This window comes from Protopterus annectens, chromosome 1.part1 (genome assembly GCF_019279795.1).
Source record: "Protopterus annectens isolate FY-2018-M chromosome 1.part1, PAN1.0, whole genome shotgun sequence".
Taxonomy (NCBI): Eukaryota; Metazoa; Chordata; order Ceratodontiformes; family Protopteridae; genus Protopterus; species Protopterus annectens.
Genome location: NC_056726.1, coordinates 850,443,222 through 850,466,229, shown reverse-complemented (window position 1 = coordinate 850,466,229; position 23,008 = coordinate 850,443,222).

The window sequence follows — 23,008 nt, the reverse complement described above, 5'->3', positions numbered from 1 at the left end:
ATCAGCCTCCACTGCAGATGTTTCTGTGAAGGCAGCACTGGCAATAGGATCATAGGATCATAGGATATTACTAGGCTATTGACCTGGAGGCCATTTCAATCCTAGCCACTGCATCCCAATGTAATGCCATACAAATGTTAGTTAATACCCAAGACTGTGTTTAATAATGATTGCCCATTTCCAGGAGGGTTGTTGGTGCTATTCCCGGTAAGAATGTATGCTGTCCTATCCACTTGTCCAGTTTCCTTTTGAACAGTGTCATAGAGGTGGTCTGCTTCACATGAATAGGTAGCCTATTCCAAAGACAAAGCAGTCACTGGAAGATGAATCTGTCCCTCCAGCATGTCCTATTTAAGTCACAGGCCATATTTAGGTTCCTAAAATGGGTGTACCTAGTCCCATTTGATTTATGGACATGCAGCAAATTCATTAGGTTTGGGTCCAAGATTTCTCTGTAAGCCAGGCATAAGTCTCCCTAAGAAGTCTATATGATACAGAGTAAAATGACAGGGACTTTAGTCGATCAGTGTATGACATGGGCTGGAGTCCCTTGATCTTCTTTGTTAGAAACCTCAGAGGTCTTTCCAATTGCTGTGGGTGTTTTGTACGGTACATGCTGAACTGGGCATTATACTCAGTTATGGGCTGGATTAGTGCCTAGTACAGAGGGAATTTAACCTCTTTTGCTCTCAAGGCAATGCCTTTACTAATCAAGTATGCTATGTAGAAAGCCTTCCTTACTACAGTAGACACATGGTGGTTGAAGTTAAAGGCATGGTCAACTTGTGAACCCAAGTCCCTTACCACTTCGTGGGTACTTAGGGTGCTGTTGTTGATTTGATAGTGTGAAGGGACATTGTTTGTGGCTAAGAGAATGAGGATGCATTTCTCTGCATTCAGTTTGAGGCCATGACTAAGGCACCAGTTATTGATCTGCTTAAGACCCTCCTTAAGTATACTGACATAATGTGGGGATTCAATAATTGTACCCAGTTTGCAGTCTTCTGCAAACTTGGTCAGCCACAACCCCTTAGTTATGACCTGAACTTCTGAGAAGTATATACCAAACAGCAGAGGCACAGCACTAACCCCTGTGGCACCTCACTAGTAACAGGTCTGCTGGCTGATGTGGAGTCACCCACTTTGATAGTGTGTGTCTGGCTTGTGAGCCAGTTAGCAGCCTACTTTACAATGAAGGGGTTTACATTCAGTTTGCTAAGTTTATCGGTAATGCCTGAGTGTGGAATTGTGTCTAAGGCCTTTGCCAAGTTGAGGTATGCTGTGTGCACAGATTTGCCCTCATCAGAGGAGCTAGTCACATTTTTGAAAAAATCCACAAGATTTAACAGGCAGGATCTACCCTTGACGAAACAGAACTGGGTAGGATCGGGGGTTTGGAGGTCACCTATGTTTTTATTTATGAGGTTCATAATAATATGTTCCATGGCCTTACAGATAAGGCTGGTCAGACCTATGTGTCTGTAATTCCCCGGGTCTATTGTGGAGGGGAATAACTGTTGCTGTTCTCCATTCTGCAGAAACAAAGCCTGTGGTTAGACTACGAATGAAAAGGGTACTTATTGGTGATGCTAGTTCATGTTTTAGCCTGTTTACAAGACAGCCTGGGATGCTGTCTGGTCCCATAAAGGTTGTGTTTTTTGCCTTGGACAAGGCTTTGATAACCTTTTTTTCAGATATGTAGGGGGGGGGGTTTGGGTCAAGTTTTGTGATAGATTTGGAGGGGATGGGGGTGAAATTTTCACCAAACCTATCCACTAGCTGGTTTGCTATCTCTGTGGGGTGAGTGTGTGTGTAATACCATTGGTCACTAGTTCTGCACATGCTTGGGTCCTACCATTTAGGCTACATACATAGCTGTAAAAGGCCTTTTGGTTATCCTTGGCTATGTTAGCTAAGTTTTTCTCAAACAGGCCCTTGGAGGATTTGACAAGTTGTCTTATTTGCCTATTGAGGCTGAGGAGGGTGTTTTTCCATTGTTGCAGTTTTGTCTTTGTTATCATGGACAGCGACTTCTTGCATTGATTGTAAAGTTTGTCGATGCTGGATGTTCGCCAGGGCAGCTTGGTTTTACTGGGGGCTCTGGCTTTGATTCTTTCTGGTATAGCCGAGTCTATACACTTATGCAAGTGACTGTACAGGGCTTTAGTGTAAGCTTTGATGTAGTTAACACTTCCAGCTGGGGGTGGAGCTCAGAATGCATTTATACCTTCACCTAGGAGGGTATAGTTTGCCTTGGTGAAGTTTTTTAATCTGAGTTCACCCTTTGTGAGTTTGTGTGTTAGTGTCAGCTCGAAGGTGACTGATTTGTGGTCAGATTTAACTAATGAGGATCCAGCAGTTGTAGTGGTGCATCCATTTGACATCTTAGTGAGGACCAGATCTAGTATGTTTGTTCCTCTTCTCAGGGTATGAACAATTTGTCCCAGGGCATTTGATTTAACAAAGTCAAGGAACTTTTGAGCTAGTGGGTTAGGGCTAGCTTAGGCTTCCCAGACTATTAGGTAATATTTGGATTGTCTTCAGTTTGGTCAAGTAGACTTTGCACGCATAATGACCCATGGAGGGGGATCTATAACTGGCTATGACCTGAATGGGGGTCTTAACCTCCATAACCTGAACTTGGAGTAATTTCATGGATTTGCGCAGTCTAACTAGACGTGAGGTGAATTTATCTCTAATATAGATAGAAACACACTCTCCTTTGGTTCTCTCATGTTCATTTTGTGGTCTGAAGGTGTGGAAGGCATTCTAGTCTTGCAAAGCTGAGGTACTGTCTGAGGCCTTGAACAAGGTTTCTGTGACTGCACAAACATCTACATCTTCCAGTGATAGAAATGCTTCCAGGGTGTGCAGTTTTTGGTTTAATCTCCTAGTGTTTAGCATCATGACTCTTATTTTGATATGATTGGCAAATTTCACGTTGGTAAGTTTATTTTTGAAACCTTGCCTAAAAAAAGACACTATGGTGAAGGCAAGAGCCTTTGCCAGCAGCTGAAATCCTGGATGTGCTAGGTGCAAACTGTGTCTGCCAAAGCAGTGAGGTTTGTCAGCCATGGCTTCCCAGGTTGATAGGAACCGGATCCCCTTTGAATGACACCAAAAACTAAGCCAATTATTGAAATCAATCATTTTTTTGTTTATACCGTGGCATCATTCTAATTGAGGATAGTATACTGCTCAAGGCTAGAGACTGTACCTGCCTGGGACATGTACTCAGAGAGCTCAAGCATGTCTCTCTTCATATAGTCTAGTGAGGTACATCTCAAGTCATGTGCACCAATGTGAACTATGACAAAGTTATAATGGTACTTGTTGCTGAGAGACACGAGTGCATGAAAGATCTGACGAATCCTGGTGCTGGACAGGCAGCTGACTATGACTTTCTCCTTGTCCAACCCGGTGAGTGGGACATCCATGCATCTCACTACTGAGTCTCCAATGACGAGAAAATTTGTTTTTTGAGTGTTATGGCTTACGGGCTTGGTAGGTGAGACACTGGTGCTGCTATGTGTCATGGGTATTGTGGGAACTGTGTTACTTTTAGCAATCTTGTGTTTTGGAGGTCTCTGGTGTCTCGGTATGTTTTTTGACTGACCCTCCACATATGTTGATTTTTTTGTTGGATGTGCACTATGTGTCTAAGTGGTGGTACTATGTGCAGGAGTAGTGGTGGGTGAGTTGACAATCTTTTCCGTGTTACTGTTTTGCATGCGAGAGAACATGGATTCAAGATTCTTGGTGTATTAGAGTGAGTTATTAGTAAAGGGCTGTCAGTGTACATGAGGCAATTGTTACACTGCCTCAAGAGAACCAAGTCAACAAGGTTGGCAGGAGAAACAAGGGTGGTCCAACTGTCCATAATGCTAGGTTGAAGACTGTTGTCACTAGGGGAGGCTTTTCAGGATCGATCAAGGAGGAGCTCAGTGGATGGAGATCTCTGCCTGGGTTTTTTTGTTGTTGTTGTTGGTGGTGGTGGTAATTTAATAGGTATCAGGTCACTAGCAGTATTTATTTGACTGGGAAAGTACTAAGGATGAGGGCTACACTAATGTGCTACAACTGTAACTAAGGGAAAAACTGTTGAATTAATCTGTTCAGCTATGGCTCACAATTGTGCAGCAGTGCTTGAGGCTGCACAATGAGCAAACAAACAGAAATCTGGAAAATAAACTTTAAAAAGATTCAAAAGGACCAATGAGGATGCTTATTCCAAGCCCTAGACTAACCACCCTTCAACAGACAGGTTCCAATCAGCACAATCATCTCACTAGAGTACAGAATGGCCCTTTCCAATCCAGATGGCCTGGACAACAGGCTCAGAACAAACAGCCACTACAATCAGATTCAGATGCAGCAAACCTGTATCTGGACTTGCTACATCTACTAGCTGCCTTAGTTTTAGTGGTAACCACTAGAGAATGTTAATCTGAGCTGCAGATGAGGTAGGTGCTTTTAAATGTTGGGGGCGCGTGGTAGACAGCTGCAGATGCTGCTGTCGAAAAAAGGAAAATAAATGCAGAGAAACAAAATACCCCCCAAAAAATGAATGGAACAGAAAGGATATTGATAAAGGGGGTGGGATAAAGAAATGCAAATACACTGTGAAATGCACTGCTACATAAATATGATACAATGTTAGAGTAGCTACAACTGTAGTGGTCTCATGAGAAAACATCAGTAAGAATAACAGTGTCTGCTACAAGTACAGACATATATAACCTGATAGGTGCACCCTCTATAAACTGGATCTATTATATGTGCAACTGCACACCAACTGCAGTGACTATGATTGCCCAATGAAGTCATGTGTTGTAAATGGGATTAAATACAGCAATGTGCCTGTATGGGAATATTTAGGCATGTCTTTCCCTCTGTACAATGTAAGTTATCCTATCTGTCATATACATATATAGTAGGTATCTGTTGATGAGCATGTAAGTTCATGGGTTCATATATATATATATATATATATATATATATATATATATATATATATATATATATATATATATATATATATATATATATATATATACTAGGCTAACAACCGCTAGGGCCTTTATTAGCCTAGCCACACAATCCATCCTAATCACATCCCCTAGTAACATGTGCATTTTAATTGTGTGTGGGGGATATGTTTGTTAGGAGGGGTATGTTAGTTAGAAGGTTGTTAAAAAGTTGTGTGGGGTAGTATGTTAGTTAGGAAATATTTACTGATCGCCTCTATCTATACGAGACATGGGGACGAGCCCAGGGATGAATTTAGGAATACCCATCCAAAGCCTCTATCTATAGGAGACATGGGGGCCATCTAAGGGATGAATTTATCATTACCCATCCAAGGTTTACTGTTGGCCTCTATCTGTAACAGGCATGGTGGCTAGTGCGGGGAATTTGTGATTTCCCATCCAATGGTCAAGGTTACATTTAAATAGGATTTGAATAGGTAAGAAACACTTCTATTAGGCCAGTGGCCTCTTACCAGACGACACCTGGGTGGAAATTCTACTGAGTATGAAAGAATTTCCAGAGCAGGTTAATACATAGCCTGTCACTGCTTTCTGTTACAGAAGAATGAGCAAAAGATGTTATAGTCCAAGTCAGAAGACAGAATGAATAAAGAGGGTAAAATATACATTGGTGTGGATGATGCAGAGTGGGCACAATTGAGATGTAGTACTAAAAAAAGTGTTCTCCAGCCAATAAGATTTAATCTGATTCCCACTTATCCTCTGTGCTGATGATATGTCCGTTTACAGATCAGGTCATGCTCACACCAACATTCAGTGACAACTGCAGTCAGACTTACGTGAGCTCCACCAAAGACTCTTAAACCCTAAGCTATTTCTCTACCCCACCAAGACCAAAACAATGCTTTTTGAAACACAGAAAATTCACCAAGCACCCGACTCTTTAACTATCTTTGACCTACACAGCCATGCCATAGAGAGAACCAACACCCTCAAATACCTAGGACTAGGTTTTAATTAGTCACTAAACCTCCATTTCCACATAGACAAAGTGAGAACCAAGATAAACTCCCTCTTCTTCTGGGCCAATATCATATCCTTTTTTCTATCCCAACCAGCCAGAGCACCTATTAGCAAAGGAGTTCTCCTTTCTCAGCTTGAATATGAACTCCCAGTTTTTGCTTCACCCTCCAAGAAAAAAATTGTCATGCTCCAGACCGTCTCTAACAGCATCTGCTAATTCATTGCAGGCACATCTTTCTGTGAGCATCACTGTATCACATTAGAAAAAGCCAAATGGTTACCCATAAAATAAAGATCCAACCTATGTTTAGGATCCCATATCTGCAAACTACTCCAACTACATACATTTACTCCCCTTGCAACTAGACTTTATGGTAAAAAAACACCTCATACAAGCTGAGACACTACTCACAAGCCACACCAAGTCTCAAGTCTTATTACCCTAGAGCCAAACTCCACAGCACTGCACAAGCTTTCTCCTGTGAGGCACCTACTCTTTGGCAAGCTCTCCTCATCGACATTAAGAAAATCAACACTTATCCCAAATTTGGATTGCAATTCAAAAAGCAATTCTTAATCTAAGACAAATGGTCCTGCTTCAACACAGGATATATCATCTAACCTATCTCCTTTCTGAGTCTCACTTTAAAAACTATTGGATATACTGTACATTATACTCTGCTTGACTGTACATTGCACTGTGGTTGTTCACTGGAATGTATATACACATATTTTTTCTATGTAATTAGTCTGAACACTTCTGTTATTGCTTACATTTCTGTATTTTTTTGTTTGTGAAATGTTTTGTATTTCTCCCAGGGTAAGCCTGAAACTGGTCGCTATTAGTCAGTGCAAATAAATCAAAATAATCCAAATGAGTGTCAGAGCTCCTGTCTAAAAAGCAAGAAAGCAATCAACATTTAATAAACATATTTTTGATTGGTCATTTGGATTATTCTGATTTTCTGCAGTTGGCACTAGTCTGGCTCTGCACTGGAGTGTAATCGTTTGGTTTTGGTTTATTTAGTATACTCTTATCTCTGTTTTTCGGCATATCCGCTGTGTTGTCAGACAGCCCCTAATAGGAAGCACTTCAGACTTTAGTCTCTGTTACCAATAATTTTTGACAAAAAAGCATACATTCTGAAACAGACCAATATACAGGAAAAAATGCAATAGCTACCAGCCAAAGTTATAAAAATTAATTATGTAAACAGTCTGCAGAGATGGTTTCAGAAATGCTTGTGTTATAGGAAACAGAAATACATAGGAAACTGCAGTCTTTTCTGCCATCTACTGTCCAGATAGAAGTAATTCAGAACAACAGTCCAAAATATAAAGATAAATGTTAATCACAGATTAAAAAGTGCAGAGTAATATTTTCTTCTCCATACCACCTACAGTAAGTGGTCACTTCACAACGCTCCAATACGGCATTAAAGCACTTAACTCAGCTAACAAAAACAAATATGTATTCTGAATGCTATGTTTTTTAGCAAATCATAAATGCTAGTCCATTTTATTTATTTTACAGATTACACACGTAGCATATTCTCACTTGTGTAGATGTTTGAAGTGTTTCCTAAAATAGCCTCAAAAAATCAGCACCTGAATGTCATGATGGTCAGAAAATCAGAACCAACAGTCACATGAGTCATTTGCAACTGTGGGTATATATAGTCTATGTTTAAAAAATTGTACAAATCAGCAATAAATTAAGTAAATCCAGATGTCATGTTTACTGCTCATACAATGAAAAACAGCTCAACGATTAGGGGGTGAAATCAGGCTCTAATTAAGGGTGATCATAACAAATGAGTTTTAGACAATTTTGGGTAAGTTTATTCCTCTTTTTACTTTACAGTCTTGCCTGCTCTTCCTGCATTCTTTATACTGAATTATGTTTGACCTTGTCTACCTATGAAACCTATATTACATTATTGTGGCTTTGTTTGATTGATTGCTACTAATGTTGCTTAGGTTACAAATGAGAAATGATATTTGAATCTGGAATTAATTTCTAACAATGTAAACAAGCAGATGTGCATCATAAATGTCTGTATTCTACATGGTAGCAGATCACATGTGAACCAACACAGCTGATTAATAAGCAGGACACACCATGAGGGGGCTACCATCCACAGGCTGAGCTGATGCACCTCTAACACTGCATTGTCACTGGGCTGCTCCGCTTCTGATATGACTCTTCAGTTCATTCTCAGTCAGGGGTGAGTGGGATTCATCAAAGGAAAAGTCATGCATGGTGCAAAAAGAAAACATGTTATGGGTCGTAACCCTTCCTCCTAATAATATTATGTCACTCACCCCCTCACTGCATTGACATTTACCTTAAAGTCAGTGTACTGCTATAACATTTAAGGCCAGATAGCCCTGTAATAAACTATTATGTAAAATTAAAATAGTTTTCACTGGCAACTAGTAGAAACAGACTTGACTTTAAAACATTAATTAGCCGCTTCTAATTCACCTTCCTCCTTAGGAACAAAGCAATGATTATATATAGACCACAGGCAAGTAAGCCCTTAAATTTTGTAATCAGCCTTACGTTGCCGATATAGCCTACTACATGGACATAATACTTTGTTTTGGCCTCAAAAAAAATTGTCTGAAATGTTTTGCAGTTTAAGTACTGACATTGCATCCATCATTTAGCATGTTAAACTTTCACCTTAACAAGAATTCAGTAAAGCAGTGCCAGATTACACAGTGAGATGAACGCCTGCAGGTGGGCTACAGCGACTGTGACATAAAAACGTGCTCTGATTATAGGAAGTATTCTATTTCCAGGCTAGTCACCCCATTTACCTGCTACAATATGTTAAATGAACTTAAGCCCTTTGTAACTGACTTAAATCATGCTGAGACAAACAGCCAAGAATAGACTAAGGGTATGCCTTTCGTAAACAAAGGACTCACAGTAATTAGTACATTTTATGCAGACTGGTAAACATTGCATCTAAACTCCCAAGTTAGAAAATAGACTGCAGCTGAATAACTGTGGTTAATAAAATGCTTAATGCATACAGTTCTGTCACCATGCCTCTGTGCTGCAACAGTGTAAACAAGTCATTAGCTAACCTTTGAACATCTCTCATGTTACCTACAGAAAGGGAAGCATTCTTTCAAAGTTCATACTGCCTGTGGAAGTCTCATTATGAAACACAATAATTGTTCCTCTGCTTTTACTTTACACAAGCAAGGATTTTTAGAGCAAATAAGGAGAGCTTGGCTTCTCCTTTGCATAAGTTGCAGATTTTGCTTAGCAAGTGGGTTATTTTTTTCCTCATCCTTCATGACAATTGCACTCATTTTTCAAATTCCATCACCATTATAACCACACTAACTGTTTGTGAAGTCGAGTCCAGTCTTTTTTTTTTCTGAGACAAATAGGATATTTGTTTGTTTGTTTGTTTGTATTTGTTCACCAGCAAATTCTGACTGGGCAAAGCCCATTTACATCAGATGCCTGGGGAGAAATCCATCAGATACATTTAAGATATTTATGACAAAAAATAAGTTATGTACCTACCATAACATTCCATGAGAGTTGTCTATCTCGCCATTCATTCTTAACTGATGGGTTCAGAACCAATTCTCGGTTCCAACTCGGATGCTTTTTACAAGCTCAAGGTCTTCAACTAGCTCATGGCTTATTCCCTATCCCATGATGCTCTAGTGCCCTCCCAAGATCTTGTTTGCCTGTGTGTTAACACTTTATAGAGTTACCTACTGCCTATAAGACCTGAATAGGGTCAAGGCCAAGGAAACGCCAAGCAGAGAAAAACACATGACTCTAGATCCACTAGAAGCTGCAGGCTGGGGTTTGGGGGGGAAAGAATGAATGGCGAGATGGAAAACTCACATGGAATGTTATGGTAGGTACATAACTTCTTTATGTGAAGTTGTCCTATCTCTCCTTCATTCTTAACCCTCCCTGGAGCCAAACCTACTTTGTAACGAGTGATAAAGGTTTGAGGCCTTGCCCAAGTTGCTGCTGCACAAATGGTATCTACTGGCAACTTGGCACAAAATGCCGAAGAAGTAGAAACAGCTCTAGTAGAATGAGCCTTTAGTTTGTTTGGTAGCTGTTTATTTACTGAATTATAAGTAAATGAAATGTAGTCTGATAACCATTTGGACAGAGTAGTCCTTGCTACTGGTGTACCTTTTTTGGCATCTGAAAATGACACAAACAGTTGATCAGATTTTCTAAACTCCTTTGTTCTGTGTAGATAGAAGCATAATTGTCTATGAACATCCAGTTGGTGTAACATGTATTCTGCCTTATTGCCATACTTGGGGAAGAAAAGTGGTAGATCTACAGACTGATTTAGGTTGGATTCTGAACACACTTTTGGCAGGCAGGATGGGTTTGTACATAGAGAAACTCTGTCATTATAAAACAATAGGTACGGGGGTTTGACTGATAATGCCTATACTTCTGATACCCTTCTAGCTGAAGTGATGGTGACTAAAAAGATGGTTTTCCATGTTAAGAACTTTAATTCACATGATGCTGCAGGTTTAAAGGGGGAAAGAATTACTCTGGATAGAACAAAATAGAACAAAATTTAGGTTCCATGGTGGTAGTGGGGTTGTAAAAGTTGGCTTCAAAAGAGAAGTGCCCCTAAGAAAAGCTTTAGACAGTCTGTGAGACATAATGTTCTTCCCATTATCCCCAAGGTGGAAATTTGAAATTGCTGCCAATTGAATTCTGACAGTAGCCGCCACTGCCCTTTCATTAAAGAGCTTTGTCAGAAATTCTAGACTAGAGGGAATAGATGCCAAATAAGGATCAATATGCGGTAGTGCAGCGGTAGCATTGTCGTCTCACAGCAAGAGGTTTTCCCATTTGATTCTTGGCTGGAGCACCTTCTGTGTGGAGTCTGAATGTCCTCCCCATGGTCGAGTGGCGTTTGAAACACATGCGTAAATGGGCATGCCTTCGTTGAAGGTTGGGTGTCGGGATGGCACCTCGGCACCATAAAAAAATTGACTGCCAATCATTAGCGGACCGGAGTTCCGCTGTGGTGACCCCTAACCGGGAAAAGCCGAAAGAAAACAGCAACATGGTTTTCTAGATCCCAAACTGCAAATCTTTTCCATTTGCTCATATATAATCTTCTTGTTGATGACTTATGAGAAGATATCAAAATGTGTCATGCAGCGGATGAAAGATTTTGTAACCTGGCTATGTTTGGAATTGGTGCAGCCAAGCTGTCAACTTGAGGGTTTGTAGGGATGGATGAGGAATTCCCGATGAATGAATCGGAAGATACGGCACAGAGTCCAGGATCCAAGGTTCCTCCAGAAGATGAGGCTGCAAGAAGGGGAACCAAATTTGATGAGGCCAGTAAGGGCCTATTAGAATTAAAGTCCTTCCCAATATGCTGGCTTTCTGAAGAACTCTGGGTACTAGTGTAAAAGGGGGAAAGTGTAGAGGAGACCCAAGGGCCAATCGTGCACCAGTGCATCCCTTGGGGACTTCCCCAGAGGGGGAATTAGGGCAAAGTAGTGACTGCATTTTGTGTTTGTGGATGTGGCAAAGAGATTGCAGCAAGGCTGGCCCCATTTTCAGAAAATCATTTCTGCCACTTCTTGTTTGAGAGATCACTCTTGTGGCATCAGTATTTCTCTGCTGAGTTTGTCCACTATCATGTTGGAATTCCCTGGGATGTGCATTGCTACTAAAAAGCATTGGGACGACATTGCCCACTGCCATACTCTCAGGGCCTCTTGACAGAGGGGGTAAAATTTGGTTCTTCCTTGTTTGTTGTCTTTCTGGATTGAAATTGTTCCTAATGGAAGAGAATCCTGGAATGCTTGCAACGCTAGAAGCACCGCACTCATCTCTAGGACGTTGATATGCAATTGTGCCTCATGATCTTGCCATGTGCCTTGGGCCATTTTTCCCTGATAATGCCCCCCACCCTATCTGGGAAGCGTCCATGGTCACCGTGGCTAGTAGGGCTGGAAGAATAAAAGGTCAGCCTATTGTGACATGGTCTGAGTGAAGCCACGAACATAGGTCTTCTTTGCAAGATTGTGTCAGTATTATTTGGTAGGATATTGGAAGTTCTTGCACTGACCACTGAGTAAAGAGAAGCCATTGTAGGATTATCATGTGCATATGAGCAAGAAGAATGACATTGATCGCTGCGACCATTGTGCCCAATACTTTCAAAACTTCCCTCACTTGAACTTTTGTTTTGAATAGAAGGTTCAACACTTGTGCATGAAGATCCTGAATCCTTTCTACTGGAAGCTTGACAGTCATTGTAGTTGTGTTTAAATCTGTGCCTATAAAAATGATATGTTGAGATGGCAATAAGGCAGACTTTTCCTAGTTTATGGTAATTCCCAAATGGGCAAAAAGCTGTAAGGTGGTGTCCTTCACTTGTATTAGTAGCTGCTGCTTGGTGGATGAGGTTATTTTGAAATATTTTTCAAAAAATGTTGGTATTGATTAGGAGTGAAAGAATTCTGAGTGATATGCTGACATGTTGGTTTGAGGATGCACAAATAAGGGTCAATTTGTCAGCATGTTGAATTACGTTTGCAAAGTGGGTGGCAGTATATTGTTTGTTTAGAAAAGTGTTTGCAAATAGGGGCTCTATTGCTGATCTTTGTGGGACACTGACAGTGACTGGTAGGAAGGAGAAGAGATTTTGTTTCCATTTAACTGCTTGCTACCTGTCTGTCAGACAGCTATGGAACCATGACAGAGTAGGTTGGGTAAGGCAGAGGAAAGAAAATTCAGTAAGAACATGTTGATAGTATATGGTATCAAATGCTTCAATACATCTAAGAATATTGAAGATAACAGGTTGTCATAATTCCTATGTCGGTTTATGATACTGGTGAAGTTGAGGAAAACACTAGTACTACTATGGTGAAGAAGTCTAAAACCATGCTGGGTTTTGGAGAGAAAGTTGTTAGAGTTAATGTAATGCATAAGTTGTGACTGGATGCATTTTTCTAGTATTTTAGACAGAAGGGATAGAATGGCAATGGGTCTATAGCTGAAAAAGTCTGGTGATATGCCACCTTTATGGAGTGGTATTATAAAGGATTTTTTTCCAGATGGATGGGAAATATTTCTCAGATTTGGATCAGTTTAAATGTATGGCTACAGCGAAAGCCACAGTATTAGCTGCTATCTTTAGGTAATCTGTTGGAAGTAGATTAGTTTCCTTGGGTGTGTTCTGATAATATAGTCGGAGACTGGGAAGAAGGAGAATGAATGACTAGTTAGTAGAAGATGGGGATAAATTGTTATTATTATTATTACTAAGAGATAGTACTGTCTGAATAAAATAGGAGGTGAACTGAGATGATATTGCATCAGAGGTATTAAAACTAGAAGGAGGGGGGCTGGTGGTTTAGCTAGGATGTATTTGCTTGTTTTGTGATGGCCAAAAAAGTCTTTGGAGTTTTTCAGTGTTTCCATTTTAGGCTGGTATAATACAGTTGTTTAACCATTTTAATGTGGTCATTAGCAAGATTTCTGAGATGCTTAAATGTATGAAATGTATTTTGAGTTATACTTTTATGCCAGGCTTTCCAGGCTTTGTTTCTTTGAAGCACTGTGCTCCTAGTTCCTTTAGTTAGCCATGGCGCAGGGCTTGCTTTGACTTTCTTTATTTCTATAGGGGCTATGCTATTAAGAATATTTTTAAAAAGTTTCATGAAAGAGTGAGACGGCAGCATTGAATGGCATGGAATTTAATATGTTCTAGTTATACTAGGTCAGAATATTGATAAAGGTGTTTTTATTAAATTTTGTTGTTTTACATAGTTGGTTATAAATTATGTTTTTGAATTGCATGCTGTAGTTTCTAACTGCAGAGATGTGAAGGAGGCTGCTTGTTGTGTCTAGCAGACATCCAGATGTTTTAGTTGTGTGGGTAAAAAGTAAAAAATGCACCAAGATAACACACAGCAAACGTTTAATCACAGCAAAGTACAAAGTGGTAAGCGCTTTCACAACCAAAGTTGCTTTATCAGACACCACAGTAAAAAATGCACAGGTTTAAATAGAGATTCTAAAATGCCAATTAATCAATAAAAATCACACAATGATTAAGTAGCAGTGAAAAACAATTAAGCCTCATGCTCAAACTAAAAAAGCATTGCTTAAAAACATTGTTTAAAAACATTGTACAAGAAGGAATCAAATACTATACATGAGAAAGCACTTAAAAAACTTATAAAATCATTATAAAACATGGGAAAATACTAGGCAGGAAAAAGTTAAATAGAATACTTGGAAACTAATAGTTAAATACATTAGACTAATTTTGAAAGAACTTAGCTAATCTTAATGCTTGAGATGTCTAGCCTTTAAAAAGGGACCAAGGAAGTAGTAGCATTCAAACCAGGATACTTTTCAGCATTAAGTTTCAAAATCCACTTCTGTTCATGTCCCTCTGTGATATTCTCAATGTCACCACCTCTGGGGTTTCTATGAATATGTTGTAGAACAAAGAACTTAAAGGAATGAGAACGGCCATTGGACATAACATGATTGGCTAGAGCATTTGATGGTTTATTATTACTAATATCTCTTAGGTGGCCTAGAATACGATCTTTAAGCATTATTTCTAAAACTAAAAATAGGAGAATGTCCGACCTTGTCTACCAGTCCAGGCACTTCTTGTAGCAAATACCAATGCTTTTTGACTACATCTAAGTATTGATTGATGTTACTGGAAAACTGAAACACCACTCTAAAATCATTACTAGTTCTGTTAGTATATCTTGTATTGTCAACAGCATCACCAGCATTAAAATAAGGTTTACATCTAGTGCTTCTCAGCTTCCAGGCATTAGAGATAGTCTGTTCAATGTCTGCAAGCGAGTATCCCCTATGTAAAAGTCTGTTTTTATATTAGATAGGGCAACTACTGCACCTTCATCTCTGCTATGCAGTTGCAGTGTTCTAAAAACCTGACCCTTGAGCACATTTCTAGGAACGTGTCTAGGGTGCATACTACATTTGTACAAAAGAGTATTTTTTCTAGTGGGTTTAAAATAAATATTACTGCAAAGACTATTTAAAACAGATTTACTAATCTGCACATCAAGGAAACTGATGTCACTGTTGGAACTATGGTAAGTGAACCTTAAAAAATCAGTAGTTGAATGCAAATATTCCACAAACTGTGCCAAATCAATACCAGAGCCTCTCCACAGCATAAACACGTCATCTACAAAGCGGACTTACCAAAGTATTTGTCCAAAGAATGGATTATTGTTTGACAACACATTTTGCTCTTCCCAGCTGACCAAAGCCAAGTTGGCGTAGCTATTTGCACATGCAGTGCCCATGGCCACGCTAACTTTCTGCAAAAAGAATTGCTCCTGGAACATAACAATGTTGCTCTCTAGGATAATCTCTAAGAGACTACAAATCAACTGTATCTTAGTGTTGGTGAAACACTTATTCACATAAAGAAAATCCCTAACGCTGTCAACAACCCAGGTGTTAGGTATACTAGTGAATAAGGATTCAATGTCTAATGTAACAAGGACAAAATTCTCATTAACATCAACACTTTCCATTCTATCATAAAGCCTTTGTAAAAACATCTTTGTATCCTTCAATATTGTATGGCAGTTTGCCAACAAACCATGCAAACATCCCTCTACATAAATAGAGAGAGGATCAGTACACCATCCAGTGCCTGAAACAATAGGACACATGGGTGGAGATAACAATTTTTTGTGTATTTTTTGTGTATCATGTTATGTCCAATGGCCATTCTCATTCCTTTAATTTCTTTGTTCTACAACATATTCATAGAAACCCCAGAGGTGGTGACATTGAGAATATCACAGAGGGACATGAACAGAAGTGGATTTTGAAACTTAATGCTGAAAAGTATCCTGGTTTGAATGCTACTACTTCCTTGGTCCCTTTTTTAAAGGCTATACATCTCAAGCATTAAGATTAGCTAAGTTCTTTCAAAATTAGTCTATGTATTTAACTATCAGTTTCCAAGTATTCTATTTAACTTTTTCCTGCCTAGTATTTTCCCATGTTTTATAATGATTTTATAAGTTTTTTAAGTGCTTTCTCATGTATAGTATTTGATTCCTACTTGTACAATGTTTTTAAACAATGTTTTTAAGCAATGCTTTTTTAGTTTGAGCATGAGGCTTAATTGTTTTTCACTGCTACTTAATCATTGTGTGATTTTTATTAATTGGCATTTTAGAATCTCTATTTAAACCTGTGCATTTTTTACTGTGGTGTCTGATGAAGCAACTTTGGTTGTGAAAGCGCTTACCACTTTGTACTTTGCTGTGATTAAACGTTTGCTGTGTGTTATCTTGGTGCATTTTTTACTTTTTACCTTTCATTTGGATTTATTTCTGCACCAAGGTTTTACCCAACACAGTTTCTTTGGTTTTCTGTTTTTGGTTTTGTTCTGTGAAGGGACACACAGCTCCATGGAAGATACTACAACTGAGCAGTCTGTGAGTGGACAACATCACCGTTTCCTAAGGATTCTAGGCATTCCTGTGAATCCGTTGTTGAATACTGTTATACAAGCTGGTATGGATGAAACTTTTTCTAATCAACAATGTTTACCAGAATTTTTTCAGCAATATAAGAATCTAGAAAATATGATGTATAAATACAAGAGACTGCAATGGCAGAGGTTACATCTTCAAGCTTCGTTGGAAGCCAAAATTATTCCACGAGGCTTAAGAATTCTGAATATGCCCACCTATGGTGATACATATCCAGTCCTGCTACGTAAATGGCAAGAACTTTTAATAGACTTTTTTTCACCTATTGAAGCTGACTTAAAAGCACAGATTATTGATCTTGAAACAAAAATCACTGACAAGTTTTCTTGTGATATTACATTCAACAAAACGAGTCAACTACAGGATAATATAGTTGCTTATGAGAAGAAACTGCAGTCTATTAAGTTATCTAAACTTAATAGAGATAAAACCGACTTTGCAAGAAACAATGTCTTTTCTTGGCCGAAAGAAGTTAAAACTACATCTATTCAAAGTAATGGTCCCTTTAATGCAAATACTGCATCGCAGGGAAACACGACTGGCTCCTCTGGTCCTGTTTCCGGTTCTATGAATAATCGGGGAGTTATGGCACCCGTATCTACAAATGCCACAGAAGTGGAACCAGGTTTGCAAATTCCTGTTACTGCTACTTCGGCAGTTCCTACTACTACAGACGATCGGGGAGTTGTGGCGCCCGTATCTACGAATGCTATGCAAGCAGAACCAGGTATGCAACCTTCTTTTACTGCTTTTAGCAGTTTGGAGACTTCCTTTACCACTGACAAGTTTATAATGATGTGCGTCCCACTTACGCATCAGCAGTAATGCCTTCAACTTCAAATGTATCTGTAGTTAATAATACTCAAGGGCAAGAACTAAACAAGGAAACGAGTGTTTTTTTAGACAAGACAAAGAAGGGGGACTACTCTTTGAGAACAGCCCTGCCGTACAGAGCTCGGTCGAAGAGCTTTACACACAACGGCAAGACATTCAAGAGCCAGCACATGGATGTGATAGCTCATCAATCCAAAAAGAGACGCATGTAGTCTCAGACTTAGTTATAAATATTTTTTTTTTGTGTTAAATAGTGAACAGCTTAGTGTTCTTAATAAAGGTTTATCCTTTATTCCTGCAAGGAGGGCCGACCCAGCAGAAATGTTGAAGGACTTAAGACTACTTGGCAGAAGTCTTTCCCTGAAGTGTTTGTTTCCTACAGATACTACTGCAGGTAATAAAGGACATAATATATACAGAAAACCTAGTACCTTTCTTCCAGCTTTACCAACAGGTATTCAACGATTCATAGATGTATGTGAAATTGCTTTTAGAGAATTAAACAACTTAACTGATACTAGTATGTCATTTTATAACTTGACAGTAGATGAACACAGAGCCCTGCAAGAATTACAAAATATACATTCAATAGTTATTAAGCAGGCAGATAAAGGAGGTGGTATAGTGTTAATGGACAAGGATTTATATGTCACACAAATGGAGAAACTTTTACTTGATACGCATACATATCAATGCATTTCCAAGCCTACTGTTAACGCTATTATTGATAAAGTTTCTTTTTTAATTTTTGATTTACTAATCACGAATTTAATAGATGATTCACTTTTTAAGTATTTTAATGTGTATAAACCACTTGCTCCCACGGTATATGGCCTACCAAAAATATACAAAAATTTGTTATCTCCACCCATGCGTCCTATTGTTTCAGGCACTGGGTGGTGTACTGAACCTCTCTCTATTTATGTAGAGGGATGTTTGCATGGTTTGTTGGCAAACTGCCATACAATATTGAAGGATACAAAGATGTTTTTACAAAGGCTTTATGATAGAATGGAAAGTGTTGATGTTAATGAGAATTTTGTCCTTGTTACATTAGACATTGAATCCTTATTCACTAGTATACCTAACACCTGGGGTGTTGACAGCATTAGGGATTTTCTTTATGTGAATAAGTGTTTCACCAACACTAACATACAGTTGATTTGTAGTCTCTTAGAGATTATCCTAGAGAACAACATTGTTATGTTCCAGGAGCAATTCTTTTTGCAGAAAGTTGGCGTGGCCATGGGCACTGCATGTGCAAATAGCTACGCCAACTTGGCTTTGGTCAGCTGGGAAGAGCAAAATGTGTTGTCAAACAATAATTCATTCTTTGGACAAATACTTTGGTACGTCCGCTTTGTAGATGATGTGTTTATGCTGTGGAGAGGCCCTGGTATTGATTTGGCACAGTTTGTGGAATATTTGCATTCAACTACTGATTTTTTAAGGTTCACTTACCATAGTTCCAACACTAAGTACAAAAGTGACCGTTTGGTTCAACCTCCAAAAACACACAAAATATCCAAACGGACTGACCTCTGCAGCCAAAAAGAGTAAAATAAATCCACCGGAGACTGCGTAAATATCAAAGATTTAATAGCATCCACAGTAAAAATATATCCACAAACTGAATAGGTTGAGCGCTTTCACTCGACAAGCAAGTTTCATCAGAACACTTGCTAATTGCACCAGTGATTAATTTATACAAAATTTGGCGCCAAAAAATTCCTGACGTTAAAAACAATAACTTTAAAATATGTATATTATAATAAAACTAATACAATATTAAAAATAATGTAAGACTGCTGTATATTCAATATTTAAATGCTTGCTAGTACTTATTAAAGTGTTTAACTGTTTAACAATAACAATGGTTTTATCGACATGAAGTCATTGATTCCAGGGTCTGTATTGGCATTAGTTAATATCTGCCAATAAAGTTCTCTCCATGCTAAATAATTTTTACTATTTCCTCCCCTGGGGTTACTCTTAATGACATCTATGATGGCAAACTTGAATTTGTGTTCCTCACCCATATCAATTATATGCCTTGCCAAGGCATTCTTGGTATCCTTCCTTTTTATACAATACAGATGAGAATAAATTCTTTGCCTAAACTCCTCTCAGTCTTCCCTATGTAAAAGAGGGACAGGCTGAGCACAGAGCTATATACACTACCATTTTAGTCCTGCAGTTCCCTTTTAATGCTAATATTCTATTTCTATTGTAATTTAATAATAAAATAGGATTACTATCATATATATAAGGACATTGTTTACAGAAACCGCATCTATTAGTATGTGCTGTTTCTGCATCTACATTTGATGTAATATTTCGCTCAAGCAGACATTTAATGTTCTTGCCCATTTTGTTAATGAAACATGGAACTGTACCTACTTTGTCCGCTACTTCTTCTTCATCCATTAAGAGATGCCAGTTGTTATATAAAATGTTCTTAATAATATGACTGTATGGCCCATATTCTATAATGCAAGCCTTGCTATAGTTAGTTTTCCTTTTATTTTTATTTTTGTTTATGTCCCCTGTCACGTCTACCTCATTAGAATCATTCTCTAATATACTTAGAAATTATGAAGGATATTTCCGATTATGTTTTGAGCAAAAGAGGAGATATATATATGCCCTTGCTGGGGACTACCAACAACGCCCCTACAACTATAGACATCCCAAGTCAGTCAAATATACACATTGGTATATTAGAGAATGATTCTAATGAGGTAGACGTGACAGGGGACATAAACAAAAATAAAAATAAAAGGAAAACTAACTATAGCAAGGCTTGCATTATAGAATATGGGCCATACAGTCATATTATTAAGAACATTTTATATAACAACTGGCATCTCTTAATGGATGAAGAAGAAGTAGCGTACAAAGTAGGTACAGTTCCATGTTTCATTAACAAAATGGGCAAGAACATTAAATGTCTGCTTGAGCGAAATATTACATCAAATGTAGATGCAGAAACAGCACATACTAATAGATGCGGTTTCTGTAAACAATGTCCTTATATATATGATAGTAATCCTATTTTATTACTAAATTACAATAGAAATAGAATATTAGCATTAAAAGGGAACTGCAGGACTAAAATGGTAGTGTATATAGCTCTGTGCTCAGCCTGTCCCTCTTTTTACATAGGGAAGACTGAGAGGGAGTTTAGGCAAAGAATTTATTCTCATCTGTATTGTATAAAAAGGAAGGATACCAAGAATGCCTTGGCAAGGCATATAATTGATAAGGGTGAGGAACACAAATTCAAGTTTGCCATCATAGATGTCATTAAGAGTAACCCCAGGGGAGGAAATAGTAAAAATTATTTAGCATGGAGAGAACTTTATTGGCAGATATTAACTAATGCCAATACAGACCCTGGAATCAATGACTTCATGTCGATAAAACCATTGTTATTGTTAAACAGTTAAACACTTTAATAAGTACTAGCAAGCATTTAAATATTGAATATACAGCAGTCTTACATTATTTTTAATATTGTATTAGTTTTATTATAATATACATATTTTAAAGTTATTGTTTTTAACGTCAGGAATTTTTGGCGCCAAATTTTGTATAAATTAATCACTGGTGCAATTAGCAAGTGTTCTGATGAAACTCGCTTGTCGAGTGAAAGCGCTCAACCTATTCAGTTTGTGGATATATTTTTACTGTGGATGCTATTAAATCTTTGACATTTACGCAGTCTCCGGTGGATTTATTTTACTCTTTTTGGCTGCAGAGGTCAGTCCGTTTGGATAGTTCCAACACTGACATCAGTTTCCTTTATGTGCAGATTAGTAAATCTGTTTTAAATAGTCTTTGCAGTAATATTTATTTTAAACCCACTAGAAAAAATACTCTTTTGTACAAATGTAGTATGCACCCTGGACACGTTCCTAGGAACGTGCTCAAGGGTCAGGTTTTTAGAACACTGCGACTGCATAGCAGAGATGAAGATGCAGTAGTTGCCCTATCTAATTTAAAAATAGAATTTTTACATAGGGGATACTCGCTTGCAGACATTGAACAGACTATCTCTAATGCCTGGAAGCTGAGAAGCACTAGATGTAAACCTTATTTTGATGCTGGTGATGCTGTTGACAATACAAGATATACTAACAGAACTAGTAATGATTTTAGAGTGGTGTTTCAGTTTTCCAGTAACATCAATCAATACTTAGATGTAGTCAAAAAGCATTGGTATTTGCTACAAGAAGTGCCTGGACTGGTAGACAAGGTCGGACATTCTCCTATTTTTAGTTTTAGAAATAATAAATCCCTTTAAACAACATCTATGTCATGGTGAATTATCTAGAACTATTATTAGATCCAATCGGCATGGTACTTTTCCATGCAGGAATTGCAGTGCTTGTCAATTTATATATAGCAAAAATAAATATGTACATCCTACTAGGAAATTTTCTTTGTACACTAATCAATACACTGATTGCAGATCTACAGATGTGGTCTATTATTGTTTTTGTGTACAATGTCCTGCTTTTTATGTAGGAAAAACAAATAGAATGCTTAAAGATCGTATTCTAGACCACCTAAGAGATATTAGTAATAATAAACCATCAAATGCTCTAGCCAGTCATGTTATGTCCAATGGCCGTTCTCATTAAGTTCTTTGTTCTACAACATATTGATAGAAACCCCAGAGGTGGTGACATTGAGAATATCACAGAGGGACATGAACTGAAGTGGATTTTGAAACTTAATGCTGAAAAGTATACTGGTTTGAATGCTACTACTTCCTTGGTCCCTTTTTTAAAGGCTAGACATCTCAAGCATTAAGATTAGCTAAGTTCTTTCAAAATTAGTCTATGTATTTAACTATCAGTTTCCAAGTATTCTATTTAACTTTTTCCTGCCTAGTATTTTCCCATGTTTTATAATGATTTTATACGTTTTTTAAGTGCTTTCTCACGTATAGTATTTGATTCCTTCTTGTACAATGTTTTTAAACAATGTTTTTAAGCAATGCTTTTTTAGTTTGAGCATGAGGCTTAATTGTTTTTCACTGCTACTTAATCATTGTGTGATTTTTATTGATTAATTGGCATTTTAGAATCTCTATTTAAACCTGTGCATTTTTTACTGTGGTGTCTGATGAAGCAGCTTTGGTTGTGAAAGCGCTTACCACTTTGTACTTTGTTGTGATTAAACGTTTGCTGTGGGTTATCTTGGTGCATTTTTTACTTTTTACCTTTCATTTGGATTTATTTCTGCACCAAGGTTTTACCCAACACAGTTTCTTTGGTTTTATGTTTTAGTTGTGCTTGGTTTGTTGGTAAGGATCTGGTCTAAAACTGAGTGTCTGTCAGGCTTTTTATTTATTCTAATGGTTGAGGTGATTAGCTGTGTAAAGCGGTATAAATTAATTGATTCTGAGGGAGTGTCATTGATAATCAGCTGCCAGTCTATATTGAAATCACTTGGTATAGTAGTTTCTTGTTGAATATTGTGAGATATCCAGAAAAGGATATTTTCTGCTATTGAAATGTTGTTACCAGGTGGAATACAAGTAGCTGAAATACACAGACACTTTGAGGAGTGATATGAGGAGTTCTGTATTG